The sequence below is a fragment of the Triturus cristatus genome, chromosome 4_1, assembly GCF_964204655.1.
Source record: "Triturus cristatus chromosome 4_1, aTriCri1.1, whole genome shotgun sequence".
Classification (NCBI taxonomy): Eukaryota; Metazoa; Chordata; class Amphibia; order Caudata; family Salamandridae; genus Triturus; species Triturus cristatus.
The window spans coordinates 341,680,463-341,701,367 of record NC_140585.1 but is presented as its reverse complement, the minus strand read 5'-3'; the positions used below and the strand labels follow the sequence as shown (position 1 = coordinate 341,701,367).

The 20,905-nt window shown below is 44.2% G+C and overlaps 1 long non-coding RNA gene across 1 annotated transcript in view; it reads left to right on the top strand.

Moving 5' to 3' along the window:
- The first annotated feature begins 2,636 nt into the window (after positions 1-2,636).
- Positions 2,637-20,905, top strand: part of LOC146854918 (uncharacterized) — a 57,854-nt gene continuing 39,585 nt past the window's right edge. The window contains exon 1 of the long non-coding RNA XR_014981244.1: positions 2,637-2,746. This is a non-coding gene — a long non-coding RNA (uncharacterized LOC146854918). The remainder of the gene's footprint in view (positions 2,747-20,905) is intronic.

Sequence of the window (20,905 nt, the reverse complement as noted above, 5' to 3'; positions counted from 1 at the left end):
AGGGGCCCTGCTTGGGCCCCCCCAAAGTTCCTTTCCATCTGCCTTTACATGGCTGTCGGACCGCCATGTAAAGGTTAGGGAAAGGGACATAATAATCCCTGCAGGAGTGCCTGCGCAGGCACCGCCTCCATTGTAGGGATTACAGTCCAACCACCACCCCGACGGGCTCTTTGAGGCTGTCGGAGGCGACACAGTCTTTACCCCCGACCACAGCAGTCTGACCACCGGTATTGTAATCCTGCGGTTGGAGCGCTGCCCTGGATTTCGGGCCCGACATTGTAATGAGGGCCTAAGTTCTTTAGAGCAAAACACAATTGTCCTCTTTGGTAAAAAAAGCAGAAAGGTGTCAGAACCTGTTCGTGGGTCCATGTGACAAGCATGAAATACTGAGCAACAGCTGTGGGGGCAGGGGTCTTTGGCCTCTGGTGTCCTGGGGTCCATCCTACTATGGGTCTGCAGACTAGGCAAAATACAACCCCTTCAGCCGTTCACTCTCCGTGGTAGTGATGGCGAGCAGTTACTTACTTCTCAGGGACGTTAGTGTGAGAGTACAACAAACTCAGCACTCAGCAACACCATAACTGTGTAATTACCTGATTGCCAAGCCCAGTGCTTATCTTTTAAGAAAGAGAAGTACCTTAATACACAGTAAAATTCAGTACTACACACAAGAAAAGAATATCAGATCATCAGAGTATCTGTTACAGGACTACTGCCTTCCCAGCGAGAATACCCCCTGTGCCTTGTTCCAGTTCCCCATAGTGTAAAGTATCCTGGTGTAGGTTTCCACACAAATGCATTGCCCCCCGCACAAGCAGGTATTTGGTCTCACAGCGTTCGTCTCACGCACAGTTTGGATTTGTGGTAGGCTTCACTGCGACCTGCACAGTCACTCTGGCACACAATGCCAAGTGCCTCGAGACAGCAACTTCACCTTTTGTGGCATAGACCACAAGGGCAAATGATGAGCAAGTGCCAGATGGATAGCCATGGTGTAAGCCCTTCCAGACATACCAGGGGCAAGTACCATGGCTCACACAGGTCTCCTCTTTAGTTTTGCAGATTGTTTGGGCATATTGGGGCACGTGCTATTGCTGCAACACCAATAGCACCATTTGTGACAACTTTGACTTAACCATAGTCACTTCAGTGTCACAGACCGCTCAAGAACACTTAGGGAAAGTGCCACTGCTGCGACAGCAGGGTTGATGCGGCGAGCTACTCAGGCATACTTTAGCAGAGTAGTAAATCCTCTTCTTTGGTGATACTGAGCGGCTTCATGCTTGGAATGCACCAGTCACGCTTCTATGATTCTCTGTCAGGCAGACCCAGAGCACTGGGGTCAACTATTCCTCCCAGTCATGCCCAGACGTGGGTCATGGGCTCACTGTGCCACTGGATTCAAGCTATCCTGGCTGAAGAGAGGTGAAACCCTGAAACCGGTCCTAGGATGCTTGTTTCCGGTCCTGGGAGGACCTGGCTTGACAGTTCGGGATGGACTGTTCCCATGAGGCACAGGGTCAAGACTGATTTTCATATGGCCAGGTCTAAACTGGGGTGGCATGGTGAGCAAAAGAATGATGGATTTAACCCAGATCTCTTGACTGGGGTGAATGTTTTGATTTGTTCTGCATTCCGTTGATCAATTGTGTGTCTTTTGCATGCAGTATGTGGGCATGACCAGTCGCAAGGTTAAGACACGCATCATGGAGCACCGTAGCACGATAAGGTGCTTGAAGTATAATACAAAACTCACCGCACACTACCTGGAGAAACGCCATACCACCGAAGACTTGACTAGGACAGTCATTGAAAAATCCATTATGAATCGCTCGGTTGGTGACAGAACAAGAGCCCTTCTACTGAGAGGACAAAAGTGGGTATACCGCCTCAAAAGTCATCCGGTGGGCCTTAATGATGATATTCTGTGGCATTCTCTCAACAGATAAATGTACCTATCTGACCACAGGACCACAGAGTCATACCTTAGGAAGACAAATCTTTCTTTTTAACAACATGTTGTCTCCAACACTTATAATGTGATTTAATGTGGCACTCTAATGCTCCTTTAACAAACGCATTACTAACCAACATGACTGCCAATTACCATATACCCCCCCATCCATTGGTTTGGGGGCGGGCACCCAGGCACCCCGGAAACGGGTTCCACGGCCCCTTTTACCACAGGACCACACAGACATATCTTAGGAAGACACATCTTTCTTTTTCAACAACATGGTGTCTCCCAATACCTAGAATGTGACATAATGTAGCACTCTAAACGCTCCTCTATCAAGCGCATTATTGACTAACATAACCGGCAATTACAATATACCACCATTTATGGGTTTGGGGGTAGGTAGCCAGGTATTCTGAAAATGGGGACTACGTCTTGTAGGACCGGGACAAATGATGACATGCTGTTCCTCGTAAACAACGAGACTGCCGCTATGAACCACAATATGGCACTTCAACCTTCCCTATATACACGTTCCTCATTGTACAGTTTATTGTTAACCGGCACTGGCTACTCCCACGTTCTTCCACCTTTGGGTTAGGGAGGTAACCATGTCAACAGGACACGGTGATCATATGTCCCAGGACGCAGGCTACTAGCGCCCCACGTGACTGGAACTACTCCGGATCCCAAATACGGATATAACAAACAGCGCCCGGGTGCCTCGCCACTGAACTACATGGCGGCAGAAGGCGAGCAGCTGACGAGAGGAGCACCACCCTTGAAGTTGTAAGGAGCAAGTGGGGAGTACTGGGGGCACTAGAATTTGACATACATCGCCATGCTAAAATCGCCAATATTTATTTGCCAGCACGGGCTGACCACCATGCCGACACTACCTAGCTGGGGGAGCTTTGCTCTCAGTACCTTGCTGGCAGTAGAAACTATATGTTCGGCACCTAATCTTATGTTTATATAAAATAATGATTGAAGCGTGGCCCATCTAGACGGCAGATCCTCCCGGATCTGTTTCGATTATTGCAAAAAGAAGGGTTGACACCGCTTACAGGGCTTCTTTCTCCTGCGTGCGACAGGGGCCTAATGAAGGGTAAACATCGGCCTACGCATGAGGGGGTTGTATATCTTGACACCCGCATCTGATTTTGAAACTGTACCTAATCATGTTACTTGATGATCATTGACATGACTGTCTTTCTCCTTGTGATTTCTTTTTCCCTGAAAAAAGAGTGTGACTAGAGGGGGTCTCTCATTGCCCATCGCCATTTCAAACATGAAATAGGGTGAAACTCGGTGAGTAAGCACAGACAGGACCACCACATCCCAGTGCATGGACTGTAGGAATAATGAGCATGATGTATACAACTCCGCCCGACATCATCTCGGTCATGGGACCGACCGACACCCAGTCGGCGGGCCCAACCGGCCCATTAGGTTCGTTCTCATTACTATATTTTACAATGGGAGCATGCATTTCGGCTGTCAACCGGTCGGAGTGCATACTCCCATTGTAAAATGGGAGGAGCAGATCATCCCTGCACCCTATGACAGGCACCTTTAGGGGCCTGCCACGGGGCAGGGATCAACAGGGGGCACCATAGGTGCCCCTTTGGTTGCCAACTGGAGGCCCTGCATCTAAGGGGGCCACCAAAGTCAAGTTCTGTCAGCCTTTCAGTGTCAGAAAGTCCGGCACGGAAAGGCTGCCTAAACCCGACATCATAATCCCAAGGGTGGAAAGAGCCACTCTTGGGATTACTGGCCGCATTCCGACTGGCGGACGAGCCCATCAGAAGCCAGCCAGAATGACCATTCAGATAACTTTCTGACCTCCTCCATTGTAATGAGGCGGTCAGAAAGGAATCCGACCGACATATTTTGATGCGATCAGAAAGGCTCCGACTAACGGTTGGGCCTTTTTCCAACAGCATTATAATTGTCCCCTTAGTAATTTGCCCAGAATCACACGATGTTGAGCGCCCTTGCTGAGACTCGAACCCAGTTCACCAGCTTTGAGGTTGGTTGCTCTCGCCGTTAGACCACATCCTCTCCCCAGCTGTTATGGCAGCTTTATACATGTGCAAGATTGTGCTATTGTAGTGTCATATAATAAATGGCTAAACATGTACCAGAGTGACACTTTTTTGTGAAGTGAAAACCATCAGTAATTGATGGCCAGGAGACACAAATTTAGCGAAGGAGTGGCAGAGTTTTTACCATGTTTCAATTAAAGCTGACATGTTTTTACAGCAATGGGTATTTATACAAGAGAATTATGGACAGGTTGATTTGTGTCGACCAGTGAGGGCATTCTGGTGTTTGTGTACGCAAAAAGTAATTACATATATTTTATTGGTGGCGACCTATGGATGCACTACAGGAGAGATGTATCAATTCCTGACATAAATGTTTGTCCTCTGGTAAGCACTGCAAAACTAAGGCGATGCCACTGCATCCGGCCCTTTTGCATGAGAGGCCCCTGGAGGTTTTGGGTATAGGTTTTTCTGGTCTTTTGAATTTACTTTCGGGAAATATGAGATATTTAGTTGTGGTTATAGATTATGTTTCAAGAGGATTCGCCATGCCTTTGTGGCGTTAGCTTACTCGGGCATGGTTTTGGAGTTTTTTTTAATTGTGTTTTTGCATGAGATTGCGACCCCAAGATTATCGCATCCACAATGAGACACATTTTGTGTCTGGAAAAAATGGTTGCATTCCTAGTGTTTCATGGTATTAAACACTTGAGTGTGGCATTGTTAAGCCGTTCCTCAAACGGTTGTGTCGAAAGAACCATTAGGTCTTTAAAGGAAGGTCTACGAACAGCTTTAGCATCCGGTATGTATGAGGACATCTCACCCCATACAACTAGGGGTGTCACTACTTCCTTATTATTGAGCGGTCATGATGCCGAAACTAGATTGACACCATTATATTGGAATAAGGATGTGGTCAGTTTGCCTTGATAATTATTTCAGCAATTTAAGGATAATGCTACATTAAAAAGGACAGAGCAAATAGTTGTAGGATCTGTATAAGAAGATTAAGGATTGTGCTTTTGCAGTTGGTGATTGGGTCATTATCAGGAAAGCATAGAAGCTATCCAAAGATAGGTCAAACGTTATGGGCCTTATACATGTTGAAAAAGTCACTCATGACAGTATTATTGAAAGGCAAGGATTTGTGGAATAAGAAAAGAGGTAACAAGTCGATGTTTTATATTCAAGGAACACGGACTCACATTATGAACGGTCTGCCATGGATGGTGAAGTTATTATGAGTGAACGGTTAAGGGAAAGTTGTGCAAGTGTTTACAGTCATATTTCCAGATTGCAGGACATGCTGAGTTTTCAAATAACGGGTGATGAAGAAAGTATTGTGGACTGGAAACATTATATCTTAAGTGCAGCGGGGTGTTCTGATGGTGACCATGAATTTGAAATTGGCAAAGCTTTCAATCTGGGTGAATTCAAAAGGGTTGATCGAGATGGTGAGGAGGGTGTATCTGGAGGGCTGTCAAGGAATGTGGGGAAAAATTTTAAATGTTATTTGCAAATACAGAGATTATGCAATATGCAAAGTTTAAATTTTGATAGGAGAAAGGTCTGTGGGGCATGTAATATATACACTTTACATATTCATGGATTATAGAATGTATTATGAATTTTCAAAAGGATGAAGGTATGTGGAATACTTGATGGGTGTGTCTTTGAGGCATATCGTAGCTTCCTCCTTTGCTATGAAACACTTCTACTTGTACTTGCCCATTGTTCTGGTGCACGTACTGGAAAGCTGCTTTTACTCCATTCTCAGATAAACTTGGTGGTAAAAGCAAATAATACAGAAAATTATTTCTCAACATATTTAATGATATTGAACAATACCTAACAATGAAAGATTACAAGTAGTTTGCTTTTTGGAAAATATGTGGTTGTATTCCAATCAATGTATAATGTTGGATGTTATATGTTTTAAAAAGATGAGCAACCACATATTGTGTCAGTCGGATGCTTTTCTTGAAGGGGGTGAGTAGATGATTAACATTCTCCCAGTATTGGCTGCTAAGGGGCATCTAAAGCCTAAAGGTAGGCTTTGACTCTATTATTATAAAATAATCTACCCATTGGCATCAGTATGCCCTAGTTTATGACATCACTAGGCTCGACCAGTAAATTGTTATACACAAAAGTGTAATAGAATACAGTAGTGAACAGTATAATAGTGTAGAGTGTATTGATGTAGACTGGAGGGGAGTTGGGTGGAGTAGAGTGGAGTAACGTAACATGATTAGCGTACAATTTAATGACATATACTTGAGTATTATAAAGTGGAGTAGCATAATGTAAATAGCATAGACTGCAGGGGTGTAAAGCTCATACACTGGAGTAGCGTAAAATGGAGTGTGTAATTAAAATGAAAGGAACTGTAAAATTATGTTAAAACGTCAATATTATATCTTGTATCTTAAAAATATGAATTTTAATATCTAAATGTTAAATATCTGGTTGCATATATAAATAGTGAGAGTAATTGTAAACTTATGCGTTGTATAAAACTTAGTAATACATTGTGCTATGGCATACCGTGCAAAGTTCACAGTATACCACAGTACCTTGGGCTTACAACTGGTGATTGGTTGATGACTGTGTTTACCAAAGGTAGAAATCAGCCACGTAGTTTTTATGAAAATTTTGCATTATTGTATGGTCAGTGTTTCCCTGACTTCTGGGTTAGGGTGTGACATATAGTTAATTGTTAAGTTTTATTATTGTTAACAACCTATTACCACTTTTATGAAGTAGTAATAGGTTAACTTTTTGGTTTGAAAAATTCTATATGTTATCGACCTATGGATTTTTGTAAATGTTATAGTTTAATAACTTTGCACCCAATTGAGAAATGTCCGCACATTTTAGCAAGCTTTTTCCACTGGTGTAATTGTGGAAGGAGTAGTGGTTAATTTGTAAAAAAACATAAGTGTCCGGGCTCATGTCAGGAGGCAGCTTGCACTGGCCCATTTCTCCTGGTAGTGAGGCCTAAAACCGAACCAACTACATGAAAGTGGAGAGAGTAAGTGGCATAATGGCCGGAGCTGGGGAATCAGATTCTAATTTCGGCTTTGGCTCAACATCCTGTGATTCTGGGCAAATCACTTAAACTCCCCTTGCCTACCACCGGCTCAAATTTAGCATTTCAACTCTTGGAATTAACTGTCCTGGGACGGTTGTCTTTTCATACAAAGAAGGGGAATGTGTAAGCACTTTGCTGACAACCATGCTATATAATGCCACACCAGGGATTTGTTTTATAAAATTGGTGCATTAAACAATAAAACCAGGCTACCTTTTTATAGCCTCAATCATGTGTACCTGTCCCGCATGTTTGACATAAAGCAACTAGGCTTATTTCCTTCATAATGAGCCAAACGTGTACAACGCATGCCCCTATACATCGTGACTCCACCAGATACAATTAAGATCGCGAGCCTTAAAACATCATCCTGCCAAAGATCGGAACAAAAGAAAATGCCCCATATGTGCCAACACACATCTATTGTTAAACAACAATTTAACTCATATTAATCATTCCACTGAAAGTTAATAATTCCCACATAGACAACCACACATTTCAATTCAATCTAGTTTCCCACATTGCGTATACTGCCTCACCTGAATCCGTTTCAAATGCCGATAATATGGTGCCCATCTCACTTGTGGTTTGGGAAAGCAAGAAACCACACCTGTATTGAGTCCACTTTTAGCCGCACCTCACTGCCGCCTAATTTAGGCTCAAATTTAGCACTGATACAGAGGGGTTGAAAGGATTAGAGGCTTGTCCCCCCTTTCCCGCCCACCAGCTTTCTTAACTCAAAAAGCCTTACTTAAAGGACAATTCGGTAATATCTTTTGTTGGATTGATATCCTAGCTGCCAGAATACATCGAAATTTAAAGGCAGCAAAGATAGACAATGTGTCACAAGCCTGTTTTTTGGCAGCCTGCACGGATTTAGCCACTCTGAGCAGGGGAGGATACTTCAAGGGCAGGGGCCGGGTAGTGCTGCTTTAACTTAACCCCGGCCGAGCCCTGTTCACCTGTCGTAAGAATATAGAAAATAAGTGTACACTCACTGTGCCATCCCCATTAGCGGGCATTCAAGTCTGCGAGAGCAGCGAGACAAGCCCATTTTTTGCCAGCCTGAACAGATTGAGCTACTCTGAAGCAGGGAATGATACTTCAAGGGCAGGGGCCAGGCGGGCCCTATCGTGATATGTGTGTGGCTGGCGGTGGCTATTAGGCCAGGCAGTGCATCATCAGGTTCGAATCTTGTGGAGCCACTGCCGGAACTACCACCACGATGACCATCACGCCACCATGCTCCAAAAAAAAAAAAGCAGCGTTGGTTTGGCAATGGGCATGGCATATTGGCAATGGCATGGCTTCTACTACTTAGTAGTACTTCCATACCGTTACTCGTTGTGGGGCGGGACACTGCACTGCCTGTATTACCTGATTAGGCCTGCAGGTGGTGCTGCCTGCCCTCAACCGTTCAACGTCGTCAGGCTGACTTGAACGATGACTAGTGGGGTGCGGCCCGAGGGTGTGCTGGTGCATGGAAATCTGAAAAAAAAAATCTGTGCACGCTGCCTGCTGCCGCACAGCCCCTACCCCCACAGAACCAAAATGGAACCCAATCAGTGTCCCGTCCACCGGCAACACTTCCGCCATCAACATGTCATTAGAATCTCCTCTTGGCTCAGGCTCAGTCTCACAGCCGCAACACTCTTCACCTGGGGAGACGCGAACAGCAGTCTGCGCCGAATCCGGTAGTGAGGTAAATATATCAATATCATCAATGCAATATGTGACGTGCAGAAGATGCGTATAGACCCGGCCCGATAAGTAAGTGCTGGTGCTAAGCACCGGAAAGCACCGGCACAAATTAAGCACTGGGAAGGAGTAAAAGTTTTGCGGGGTTGGCTGAAAAGGGTGTAAAGAAAAAAGGGGGGTCCCAAAACGTGGATAGATCAAATATATTCAATATACACTTTTAAGTTTTGTGTTGTGCGAAAACCGGGAGTTGTATTTTGTTTAAATTTGGCAGGTTTATATATTATGGTGCACAAATGTTTATTTTGTGTAGTGCAGGTAAGTTACGTAATTATTTTGTACGTTTCAATGTATTAAAAGATAGTTACATTTGTTATTTCGGTATTTTTGTGAAATGTGGGGGTATTTTACAGTAGTACCACAATACATAGCTATTGCAAGTCATTAGTTTATTAGGTAATCATTGGCTGTACAAAAGTTAAAAGCAGACATGCTGTTTTTCGGTACACTTTCCCCATGTTGTGTGTTATGCCTTACGCCTTCAATAAAGTGATAATAGTTGGGGCAAAATAGGTATAACTTTCTATATATATATTTTTACGACATTTTTATACCACTGTAGGGTGAAGTGCGTTTAAAAAGAATAGCACAGTACTTTTTACTAATTACCACGCTACTCGCACACTTTTATGAGCATATGTTAATATGTTAATTCTGAAAAAACACTTTAGCGCATTATATTATTAAAATACAGTGTCTTAGGGCCTGATTACGATTCTGGCGGGAAGAGGACCGTTGGACTCGCAAGGGCGCAGCAGTCCAGCCACCGCTGCACTGGCGGTCCTACTGCCCAATTAGGAGTTTGGCGGTCGGACTACCATTGCACCACTGCAACCACCAAGGAACCATGTTCCCTGGCAGTCCTGTGGCGGTCTGAGGGCCTCAATATGCTTGAGGTGCCCAGAGGCACTGCCAAGCATATTATGACTTTACTCACTGCCAGCACTGTCCTGGAAGTTCACCCTTCATGTAAATGCTGGTGGTGAGGAAAGAAAGAGGGCCCTACAGGATCCCCACTTGCCCATGTGAATGGGGGTGCATGCATGTTGTGCCCCCTGTAGTTTTGCGCCACCAGTTTCTGGACGGGCATGAATGTGCACTGGTAGTCCCGCAGCTGTGCTGATTAAGGCTCACAATGAGCCTTTGAACAGCACCGCCACGCTGCCCGTCCGCCAGACCACAAAATTAGTTGTAATCTGGCGGGCGGGCAGCAGCGACTCTTTGCAGTGCGGGGGCGTGGCAGAGGTGTGCTGCTCACTCCCGCACCTCCAAAAGTCGAAATCATGCCCTAATAGTGTATTTTGAATTTCTGTTGATTTAAAAAAAAAAAAAGAAAATAAGAAAATGTGGACCACGGTACTCCCGATTTAAAATAATAATATATAAATCCAGGAATTAATTACACGTAAAAGCCAATATGTAATATATGTAATCGAATATCTGTGGTCCCTCAAATATGTTGGAAGCACAATATGTGAACTAAAGAAACACATCTTGGAACATGTTCAAGCAACTGTAAACAAGGACCGCAGTAATGTGGTTGCAAAAACAGATGGAGTCACACCATGGAGGTGATTGGAAGCAACTAAAAGTCTTCGCAATTGAAACAAGTCTTCGCAATTGAAACAGTAAGCCACCTAGAAAGAGGCGGCGACAGGGAAAGAAAATTATGACAGAGAGAATCTCGCCGTATTCTGGACCTGCACACTTACCCACCATATGGTTTGAATTAAAGTGAAGGACTTTATGTACATTTGTAAATGTACGCTGGTTAACATTATAAACATGAATTATTGGAGTTTCGTTTCATAACATCTTGAATCACTAAAAATACAAAGCTACCAAGCTCATTTATATAAATAAGCAACCACCTCACTAGCTAATCATCAGAGGGAATACATTGCATGGATGAATGATAAAGTACAAGGAATGGTGGTTTGGGTTAAATTTATTCGACTTTTCCACTAGAGGATGTAATTGAGAATAATAACGAATGATAATAACCATGAACCAACCCACCGGAGGGTTTGATTGACATTGAGAATCCAAACAACTCGATAGAATCAGGCGAAAACGCTCAAGAAATTTGCATGAATGAATAGATATCATGTCGATAACAGGAGTGATTAAGTTTAAACATGGATGATATAAACGGGAGCTTGGTTGTTTTAAAAACTTTTAACACGTTGTTTTTTTACTTTTGTGCACGTTCTAATCACATTAATTTAGTTTATGATTTGTATTGGGACTACATTCCGATAATGATCAGCTTTGCAAAACAGGAAATGATGTCGCAATGTATATATATCTATATATATATCTATAAATCTATATATTGGCTAAAATGCAAATGCGAGCGTTACCGTGAACAAGGTCTCAGCGAGACCGAAACGCGTTGGTGTTGTCTCTCGGTTTAAATTAACTGTGTTGACCGAAAGTAAAATGGTAATATGATCCATATATATATATATATATATATATATATATATATATATATATATATATATATATATATATATATATATATATATATATATATATATATATATATATGGCTTCAGTTGTCACCCTACTGCCGAACTCTGGACGGGTGCTATGGTCGTTAAACGTGAAGGGTGAAATCACGGTGATAAGAGAAAGCTCTGACACGGCAGCACTCACGGGGCACTGTTGATTTTATTTAGCATAACGAGCAAATGCATTTCGGCGCATCGCCTTCCTCAGTGCTCTGCTAAGTTGCACCACCAATGAAAACTCGATTTTCTAAAATGTTGAATAGAGCATAGCCATCAACATAGGACTGTACTCAATAATGGTCTTGATCCCACACTCACTGGCTGCCATATTGACATGTGTGTATTAATAAAGTTCCACGATGAACAAATCGTTACTCCATATTAATAGTTCATTAGTTCACAGATGAACGTTTCCTACTCACATGACATGGCAGCAGGTTTTTTCTTGCACATTGGCAAACCATAAAGTCCTTTGGAGAAGAGTGTTGGATGTATAATGGCTGGGCTCAGGCGCGGGGTTCCGCACCGCTCAAGAGCGCTAAAACAGTCAGCCAAGAAGAGCCAATTGGTGGCTGATATATATATATATATATATATTCACTGAAAAAACCATAGGTTTCACACAAGTTATAGTTAGCTGTACATTTCACTCGTAAAAAACCAATGAAATTCCACGTTATAGTTAGTGCAGGCAACTATAACTCACGCAACCGCAATCCTCTGCTAATGACATATGTGTCTTTATGAAAAAAAAATATTTGTAATGTATGTATAGCTAAAATTTAATGGAAGAAGACATGGGCAAATAAGTGTCTAAATACAGTATTAGCATCAGCAGAGGATTGCGGTCGCGTGAGTTATAGTTGCCTGCACTAACTATAACGTGGAATTTCATTGGTTTTTTACGAGTGAAATGTACAGCTAACTATAACTTGTGTGAAACCTATGGTTTTTTCAGTGAATTTGCCAGGTTTTTTAAATGCTAATTCCTAACTATAACGTGTGTGAAACCTATGGTTTTTTCAGTGAATTTGTACGGTTTTTTAAATGCTAAGTTACTTTACGCCGTTCGTGCCGTGCGCGCCCACTTCACGCAGTTCATTCTGTGCGCGCACCGTGCGCGCACAGTGAGCACGCGGTGCGCTTTGCGCACCGCGCGCCCACTTAACGCAGTTAGTGCCGTGCACGCACGGTGGGCATGCGGTGCGCTATGCGCACCGCGTGCCCACGTTACGCTGGATGGGCCATGTACGCACGATGCCCTTCGCGCACCGTCCGCACACGGAGGACATATTATGTGCTTCGTTGTGAAAGGTTTTCTATTAAATTTTTAATTAGTAATATGCCATGCACAAAAGGTGCCCTGCAGGCACATTTTGCACATGGGGGGGGGGGGGGGGAGAATATGGATTTTTTGTTTTTTTTTATTACATTTTTACCGTACGGTAAGCGTATTCGGCGTTTTTTAAAAAAAAATAAAAATTTATTTTTTGGCCTTGGATGGCCTTCTGGCACACCATAACCAAGGCTAGGTGGTTAGGAGCTGTCTAGCCTGCCCCCTTTTTATGATATCCAACTTTGTTTTTCCTCCACCCCTCAGAGTGCGAGAGAGAAAATGGCGGCCGACACTTCCTGGTTTCGACCGATTCGAATGTTTACTAAGATCTAACAGCCAATCAGAATCGCGCTCGCGCACGGCACCGTACGCGTACGGTAAGCTTACGGTGCACGCTCGGAGCGCGCTTACAGATATATATATATTGATTTAAATGCTATTTTCTCAGGAACTACTGAACAGATTTACACCAGACCTACAAAAGGCACTTCCTTGATCTGAGGACTACCTCTCTGCCAAATTACAAGTAATTCTGTTCAGCCGTTCGGGCTGTAGCTGTGTCTAAAGGTCCTATGGAAAAATGCATGGGGAAAACGCGTTTTGGGACCCCCCTTTTTTCTCAGCCCCCGCTTGACGAATCCCCCCGAGACTTTCAGGGTAGGAGCGGAGCGTAGCGCCCCATTAGTTTTGAAAATTTCGCGAGGATTCGTCGACCGGCGCCAAAGTTATTCCAAATAGAATGTTGCGGATTTCCTATGGAAACAGGGTCCTAACTATAACTACCTACTGGCGACCGCCAGTAGGTAATATATATATATATATATATATATATATATATATATATATATATATATATATATATATACTTATGAATATTTTTTTTTCCTACCTATTACCAGTTTACTAAAGTGGTGATAGGTATGGAAAAATACCAAACCTAATACTTACCTACATTTAATGGTGTAATGCAGAACACACTATACCATGGGAGTACCGCAGTACTACCTCGGCCACAGATATACCTTAATTAAAAACACTTAAAACCTATGAAATACTTACCCTACTTATGTGCAGTACCCCACAGAATCATCTGTGCACCATCATATATGATCCTTCATAATTTCATCAAAGTCCGACTGACGGTTTTCACGCTACGTGAATTACAAAAGTCTATAGAAAATGGAATGGATTTCAAGCCCGTTTTGGGCCCCCCCTTTTTTCTCTGCACCCCCTTGACAAAACGCCACGAAACGTTCAGGACTCCAAGAATGAAACAAGTGCAGCAGGCCTGCAAAGTTCATCAAACGGGTTCAAAGTTATTAAGTGACAAAAGTCACTAAAATCCCTACTTCTGGTACACCCAAACCAGGTTTGTCATTTTATTCTGGATTCCAGCAAAGATAAACAATTTGCAGAGAATTCATTTTCATAGCCCTTAGGTGCTTCAGACATCCCTGTCATTGATCACAGGCCAAATGCCTGGCTATCCAGTGAAGTGTAATGCAGACACCTGTTAGCAATTCTGCCCTTATGTGGACTTCCCAAGTGAGGTACACGCCAGTGCATGTCGGTAGTTGAAGTTCTGTAATGTGTATATATTTCCCAAGTGGGTTTGTCATAGCCAAACAAAATTACAAACAATGTCCATAACCCAGCAGTGGGTGAATTCCCTGTTACCTTGCTGTCTCTGTTGAAAGAATCCAACTTGTTTCATCTGTGACCAATTATAACAGTCACAGCCGACCTGCTCCATTGCGCAGTGGCACTGCCTCCATGGCCGGACTGGCCATAATATTCCACAGAAAAGGCTGCTCTCGAACGGAAGCACACACACAAACCCGGTTTGTCATTTTATTCCGGACTACAGCAGAGACAAACACATTTCAGAGAATTCATTTTCATAGGCTCGTGCTTTTCAGACATCCCTGTCCTTGATCGCAAGCCAAATGCGTGGCTATCCAGTGAAAACTATTGCAGACACCTGTTAGTAATTCTGCCCTTAAGTGGGCCTCCCAAGTGAGTTACACCTGGTTTGTGTGTGTGCTTCTGTTCGATGGCAACCTTTTTTGTGGGATATTTATATCTGTATTACCTACTGGCAGTCACCAGTAGGTAGTTATAGGCGCAATTATGTTTCCATAGGAATAGTGTTTTTTTTGTCAATAACTTTAGTGTCGTTTAACTGAGAAAAAGGGAGAGTCCTAAAACGCATTTTCCTCATGCAATTATCCACAGAGATTTTAGACACGACCACAGCCCGAACAGAATACTAAATTAGACAGAAAAGTAGCTCTTGGTCCAGAAAGCGACCTTTTTGCAAATTGTTGTAAGTGTGTTCAGTAGTTTCCGAGATATTAAAAGAAAGCCAAATTTGTATATCCAGGGATACGGATCGTCCGAGCATCTGATAGTCACCGTGCTGAAATCTGATTGGCTGCCAATACTCCAACCAGGAAGTATTGTCAGCCATCTTGGGACCCAGTTAAAACATTAGAAAAAAAGAAAAAGGGGCTATATCCTGACCACTAGCAAGGGCAAAAAAGCATTTTTGCCATGAAATTGCAATGGAGTTGTGAATCCACTGCAAAAATGTAAATAAAAAACAAGCGCGGTCTCCTGCGATTGTTTTAAAAAATGCCCCACGGTGGGCCAGGTTCTGGGGGCATGCACCAACATTTAAAAAACGAAAGGAGGGGGTGCATGGGGCCCCCCTCCTAGGGCTATTTTTAACCCTGGGGACCACCTCCTCCCCTTGGCTTTATTTAAAGTTGAAAGGGGGGCCGTGCGGACCCCTCCATTGGACTTATTGAGCCCTGGGGACCACCACGTCCTCAGAGCTTTTTTAAAACTAGTGGAGGAGGGCTGTTCGGACCCCCCTCCAGGGTCTTTAATATGCCCCCGGGGACAACCATCTCCCTGGACCTGCATAAATAGTGATGGGGGCCCCTTGGACCACCCCCTTGCCCTGGGACCACCACCTCCCTGGGGCCAAATAACTTTCGAACCTAGGAGGCATGGCCTCCCTCCCTGGCCACATGTGGCTCTGGAGACCACCATCTCCCCGAGGCCAGCCCGTGCATTCCAAAGAAAAGGGGCTGTGCCCCACCTCTTGGAGCCTTTAATGGCTTTGGGGACTGCTACCTCCCAAGGCCTGCTCCTGCTAAATTCCAGGGTGCATAGCAGCTGCTTTTGATTGGTGGGATTTAAGAGCTCCAGCAAACACTAACTCCACTCCCAGGAAGCGAGAGCTGTCAAACTGCTCCAGCCTGCTTGGGGCAGAGTTTTCATTATGCTTGAGTGGAGTAGCAGAACTCCGCGAAGTGACCAAAAAACTCTGCCACGCTACGCGGAGTTCTGCAAGTGGCGGAGTGTGTTTGGTCATGCCATTTGCGGTGATTTTCAGCGCTGGGTGTTTGTCCTGCGCTGTAAAATCAGCATGAACTGCACCATATGCAGCGCAAGAGGGCGCTGCTTCTTTTCTTGCCACTCAAGTAGATTTTCTACCCAAGTGGCAGCTTTCTCAACGCAAAAGGAAAGTTTCTCAACACGAGCGGTCGCGACCATCCGTGACCGCCCGTGTTGAGAAATCTGACTGCCTGCATTCTGAAATCCTGCCGGGAGGAGGATTTTCCTTATTTGCTCTCGCCAACTTGACATATCAGAACAACCACATGCGAGTTCTCCACACAGGCCTAGTTTTAATCTGTTTCCCTGCCCGCTGTCCAACAGGTAGGGAAACAAATGAAAGGATTGCTCCTTCACACATGGAGCTGCATGTTTAGCAGCTCCCTGTATGCAGGAACAATGCAAGGGACTGCAGGGGCATTGATGCTCCCACCATGGTCCCGAACACTGCACATTGGGCACCCTGGGTGGGCTCCAAGGCACACATTAACAGGAGGCCAGGCCCTGGGGAATGGGGTCCCTGGGGCCAAAATCGGCCTGGGGAGAGGGGCTACGTGGTCCCCTCTCCATTTTCCACAAAAAGGAAAAAAGAGGGAAGAAACCCAAGCAGAAAAGGCAAAACAGAGGGCAGAAAAATGAGCAGAATAGGCAAAACAGAGGGCAGAAAAATGAGCAGAAAAGGCAAAACAGAGGTACCGGTTATAATTGTATATGTTATCCTGTGCTGGTCTCATGTTTGAGATTTTGTCTGTATGAATCTGAATATTCATGAAATGCTGCTGCCTTTCTTTCTATCTTTCCCAAAAAAAATCAGTAATTTGTCTTTTGTTACTTTCATGGATAACATTTAATGGTAAAGGTTTTATATACATATTTATTTTATTTATTTATATAAAATTTTGTATAGCGCGAACATGACCCAATCGGGTATCAGAGCGCTTTACATACTAGTTGTGCAAGACATAGTATTATATTCAAAAGACAGGCTCAGACGTGATGAAGATGTTCAAATAGTTTAATCCTTAAAGAAAGATCCTATCCACCAGTAAGCAGAACAACAGCACAACTCCAACTGTCTTCTCCAAGAACTTTCTCCTCCCAACCTTCCACCCAATAGATTCTACAACTCCTGTACATGTCATACATAGCAACATTAGAATTAAAGAACCTAACTATGTCATCCCTTGCAACCACCTAGAGAAGGAAGATACCACACATAGGTAGCTAGTAGTGGGAGAAAAGTAAAGCAATATACATCAAGTACACAAATGACACATTGGCCGGCGGTACTGGGCCGTAACATAATCCAGGTGGCAGCTAAATCTGCAAAACAAAAAAGGGAAAAAGGTGAAACACATCTAGTTTGGTGCAGTGTTCATCAGTAGGGCTTTCACTTCCCTTTTGAAGGCAAATGTTGAGGGAATCAGTCTTGTTTCTACAGGTAGGGAGTTCCAAATTCTCGGTGCAATGCCAGAGAATATACAATTGTAGATTTTCAGTTTTTTTAATTTCTTCAGTTTAAGGAGTAGAGTGCGGTGCTCCTTGAGGGCCAGGATCCACCTGATCTAATAAGCTCAAGCTTATTTGAGAGGTAGGTAGGGGTATTGAAGTGTAGTGCTCTATGGGTCATACATGCAATTTTTAACTGAATCCTTGCCTCAAATGGAATCCAGTTGAGCGATTTCAAGTCTGGCGCGATGTGGTTGGATTTTTTGGAGCCAGTGACGAGTCTAGTTGCAGCATTCACAGATGCTCTGAGGCGGGCTAAGCTGAGTTTCGGAAGACCGCACAGAGTAGCACTGCCGTAATCAAGTCTCGAGATGACTAGTGCTTGCGCCGCCGATTTGAAATCATCTTGTGGGAGGTACGGTTTAAGTTTTCTAAGGATGCTCAATTGGAAGTTCGCTCCTTTGGTAGATGCTCGGAAGTGATCTTGCATGTTTGGGTTCTTATCTAGAACAACTCCCAGTGACTTCATGGAATCAATGATTTGTGGTGTGCAGTTGAGAGCGGCGAGGTGACTTAGATATTTCTCAACGGTTGGGGTTTGCCTAGTGGGGGAAATGAGGAGGAATTCCGTTTTAAGGGCGTTTAGTTTGAGGTGGTTGGAGGTAAGCCAATTTAAGGTTTTGTGCAGGGTTCCGTTGAGAGATTTGATATCTTTGGGTGAAGATAATTTCATGTACAGTTGGGTGTCATCTGCATACATTTGATATTGGATGTTGGATGATTTCAGGATTACAGTCAGTGGTTCAATGAATAGGTTGAAAAGCATGGGGGAGAGTGAGGACCCTTGGGGGATCCCCAGCGAGCAGGGACTAGAGTTGCATAGTGATTGATTGGATTTGACCCTTTGCGTTCTGTTGTTGATAAAAGAGGCAAACCATTTTAGGACTGTGCCTGAGAGCCCCATCCCGCATTCCAAGAGATTAAGTAGATTGTCATGTTTGACCGTGTCAAATGCAGAGGAGAGATCGAGTAGTATTAGTAAGCAAGCTTCATTCTGGTCCAGTAAAGTGAGAGCATTGTCCACTATATGAGTGATAGCTGTTTCAGTGCTGTGGCCAGAGTGGAAGCGTGACTGGAATTAGTCGAGGAGTTGGAATTTCTCAATGTGATTGAGCAGTTGTTCATGTACACATTTCTCCAGATGTTTTGCCAGGGTAGGGATGTTTGTGATGGGTCGGTAGTTGTTCAAGTCTTCAGGGTCCACCGTGGTTTTTTTGAGAATAGGGAGAACTAGGCCGGCCTTTAGGCAGTTCAGGATCTCACCTTGACGAAGAGAGGCGTTGACGATCTTGGACCAGAGCGTGGCAAGTGATCCTATAATTTCTTTTTAAAAGTTGGGGGGAGAGGGTCATTGAAGTGATTTGAAGGTTTCAGGGCAGGGACGAGAGTATGCTGAGGATGACTGTGTCGTTGAGGGGTGTGAATTGACTCCAGGCGGCATTGTTTTTGGGGGAGAGACAGGGCGGCATAAGAGGAGGCAAGGGTACGGAGGAGTCAGAAGAGGGTGAGAGTTCGATTAGAGCAGACTTTAGATCTTACTCGCCTTATCTAAGAAGAAGTCTGCAACGGCATCACAGTTTGGCTGCGGGCAGGAGATGAGCGGGGATTGGCCAGAGGTGTTATTTGATTGTAACTTAATCAACTCAAATAGTCTTTTTGTGCGATTCTTGGCTTTGTCAAGTTGGGATTTGAGGAAGGTTGCTTACGCCGTTCTGATGAGTTTTTTGTATTTACTCCTTTTTAGTCTTAGAGTTTTTAGTCGTCCAGTGGATGGAGCGGCTCTCCAGGCTCGTTCTGCCAATCTCAGGCAGCGTCTGTCAGCATTTAGGCTGTCATTGAACCATGGTTTGGAGTCTGTGATGGGTTTTCTTTTTAGTTGAAGGGGGGCAGTTGCATTCAGGGCAGACAACATGGCGTTGTTATAGTGCTCAGTGAGGTTGTGAAAGTCGGTCATGTATGCAGGCGGCAGTAGGGAGATATTGCAGTGAGATATGAACTCATTTACGTTTGTATTATGTAGCGATCTTTTCCATTGTTTTTGTTTTAGTGGTTGGGATCTTTTGGAGTTCCAGCTTTCAAGGATGTAGAAGGATGTGGAAGGTGATATAGTGATGGTCCGACTAGTCACATGGGAGATTTGAATCGAGCAGAATTGAGTTGGGATAGGAGATGATTATATCAAGGATCGAGCCTAAGTTGTGCGTGGGACTGTCACAGAATTGGGTCAGGGAGAGGTCATTTAGGACGTTTTTGAGACTGTTAACCGCCTGATCATGTGGGTCATTCCAATGGAGATTGAAGTCACCAAGGAAGATCTGGGGGCAGTGTCGACCCAGGTTGGAGGAGATGGTTTCCATAGTTTGATCAGTTAGAAGGAGGCTGTCACCAGGAGGGTGGTAGAAGATGTTGAGGCTGCATAAGGGTCAATGCTTGCTAGTGATGTCTATGCATAGGTATTCATAGGATGAGAGATTGGCTGCGGGGCACTGTTTTGCTCTGAGAGAGTTGTGGTAGATACAGGCTATGCCACCTCCAGTTTTCTTAACTCGATCGAGTCTGATAATGTTGTGGCTGGGAGGGACTAGAATGTCAAGGATGGGGCCTGAGGAGTCGGTGAGACAGGTTTTGGTGAGGATAAGGAGGTAGAGTTCCTGAGATAGGATGAGATCCTCAAGGTTCGTAGCATGTTTCACCGCTGATCTACAGTTGAGTAACATGCATTTCAGGTGTGATTTTTGATCAGTGAGCGAGGGCTGCGTGATGGGGATCTGTGCGAGGTTATTAATGTTTAAGGCATTGGCGTTGAGGTTGGGGACTCTGTGTGGGTTAAATGTGATGCCTTTGTGTTGCCTTGCTGGGGATTAGTCATTCCAGGGGCATTTAAAGGGGTGATTTGTGAGGTTTCAGAGGAGATTGAGATGGTCGTTTGGGGGCGTTGTAGGCTCGGAGGAGGGAGAGAATATCTGGTTCTGATAGAGGATTTTTGGATCTGGCGGGTCTAGAGGGGCGTTGGGGTCGGGAGTGGTGTTCCAGTATTGGCCTTGGGGTTTCTGCCCGTGGTCAGTCAGTTGCCTAGTAGGAGGAGATGGTGGATTATGGTGGTGTTTGATCCCATGCAGGATCACCTGCGAATTCATGTTAGAAGAGAGATCAAGGGCCAACTGAGAGGTGGTGTTAATGAGATTTTGAATGATAGTTTAAAGTTTAGATTTAGAAGTTCCTGATTTACTTCCTTGAGTTTAGCAGCAGGATCTGCTTGTGGGTCATGGCTCTTATGGGGGG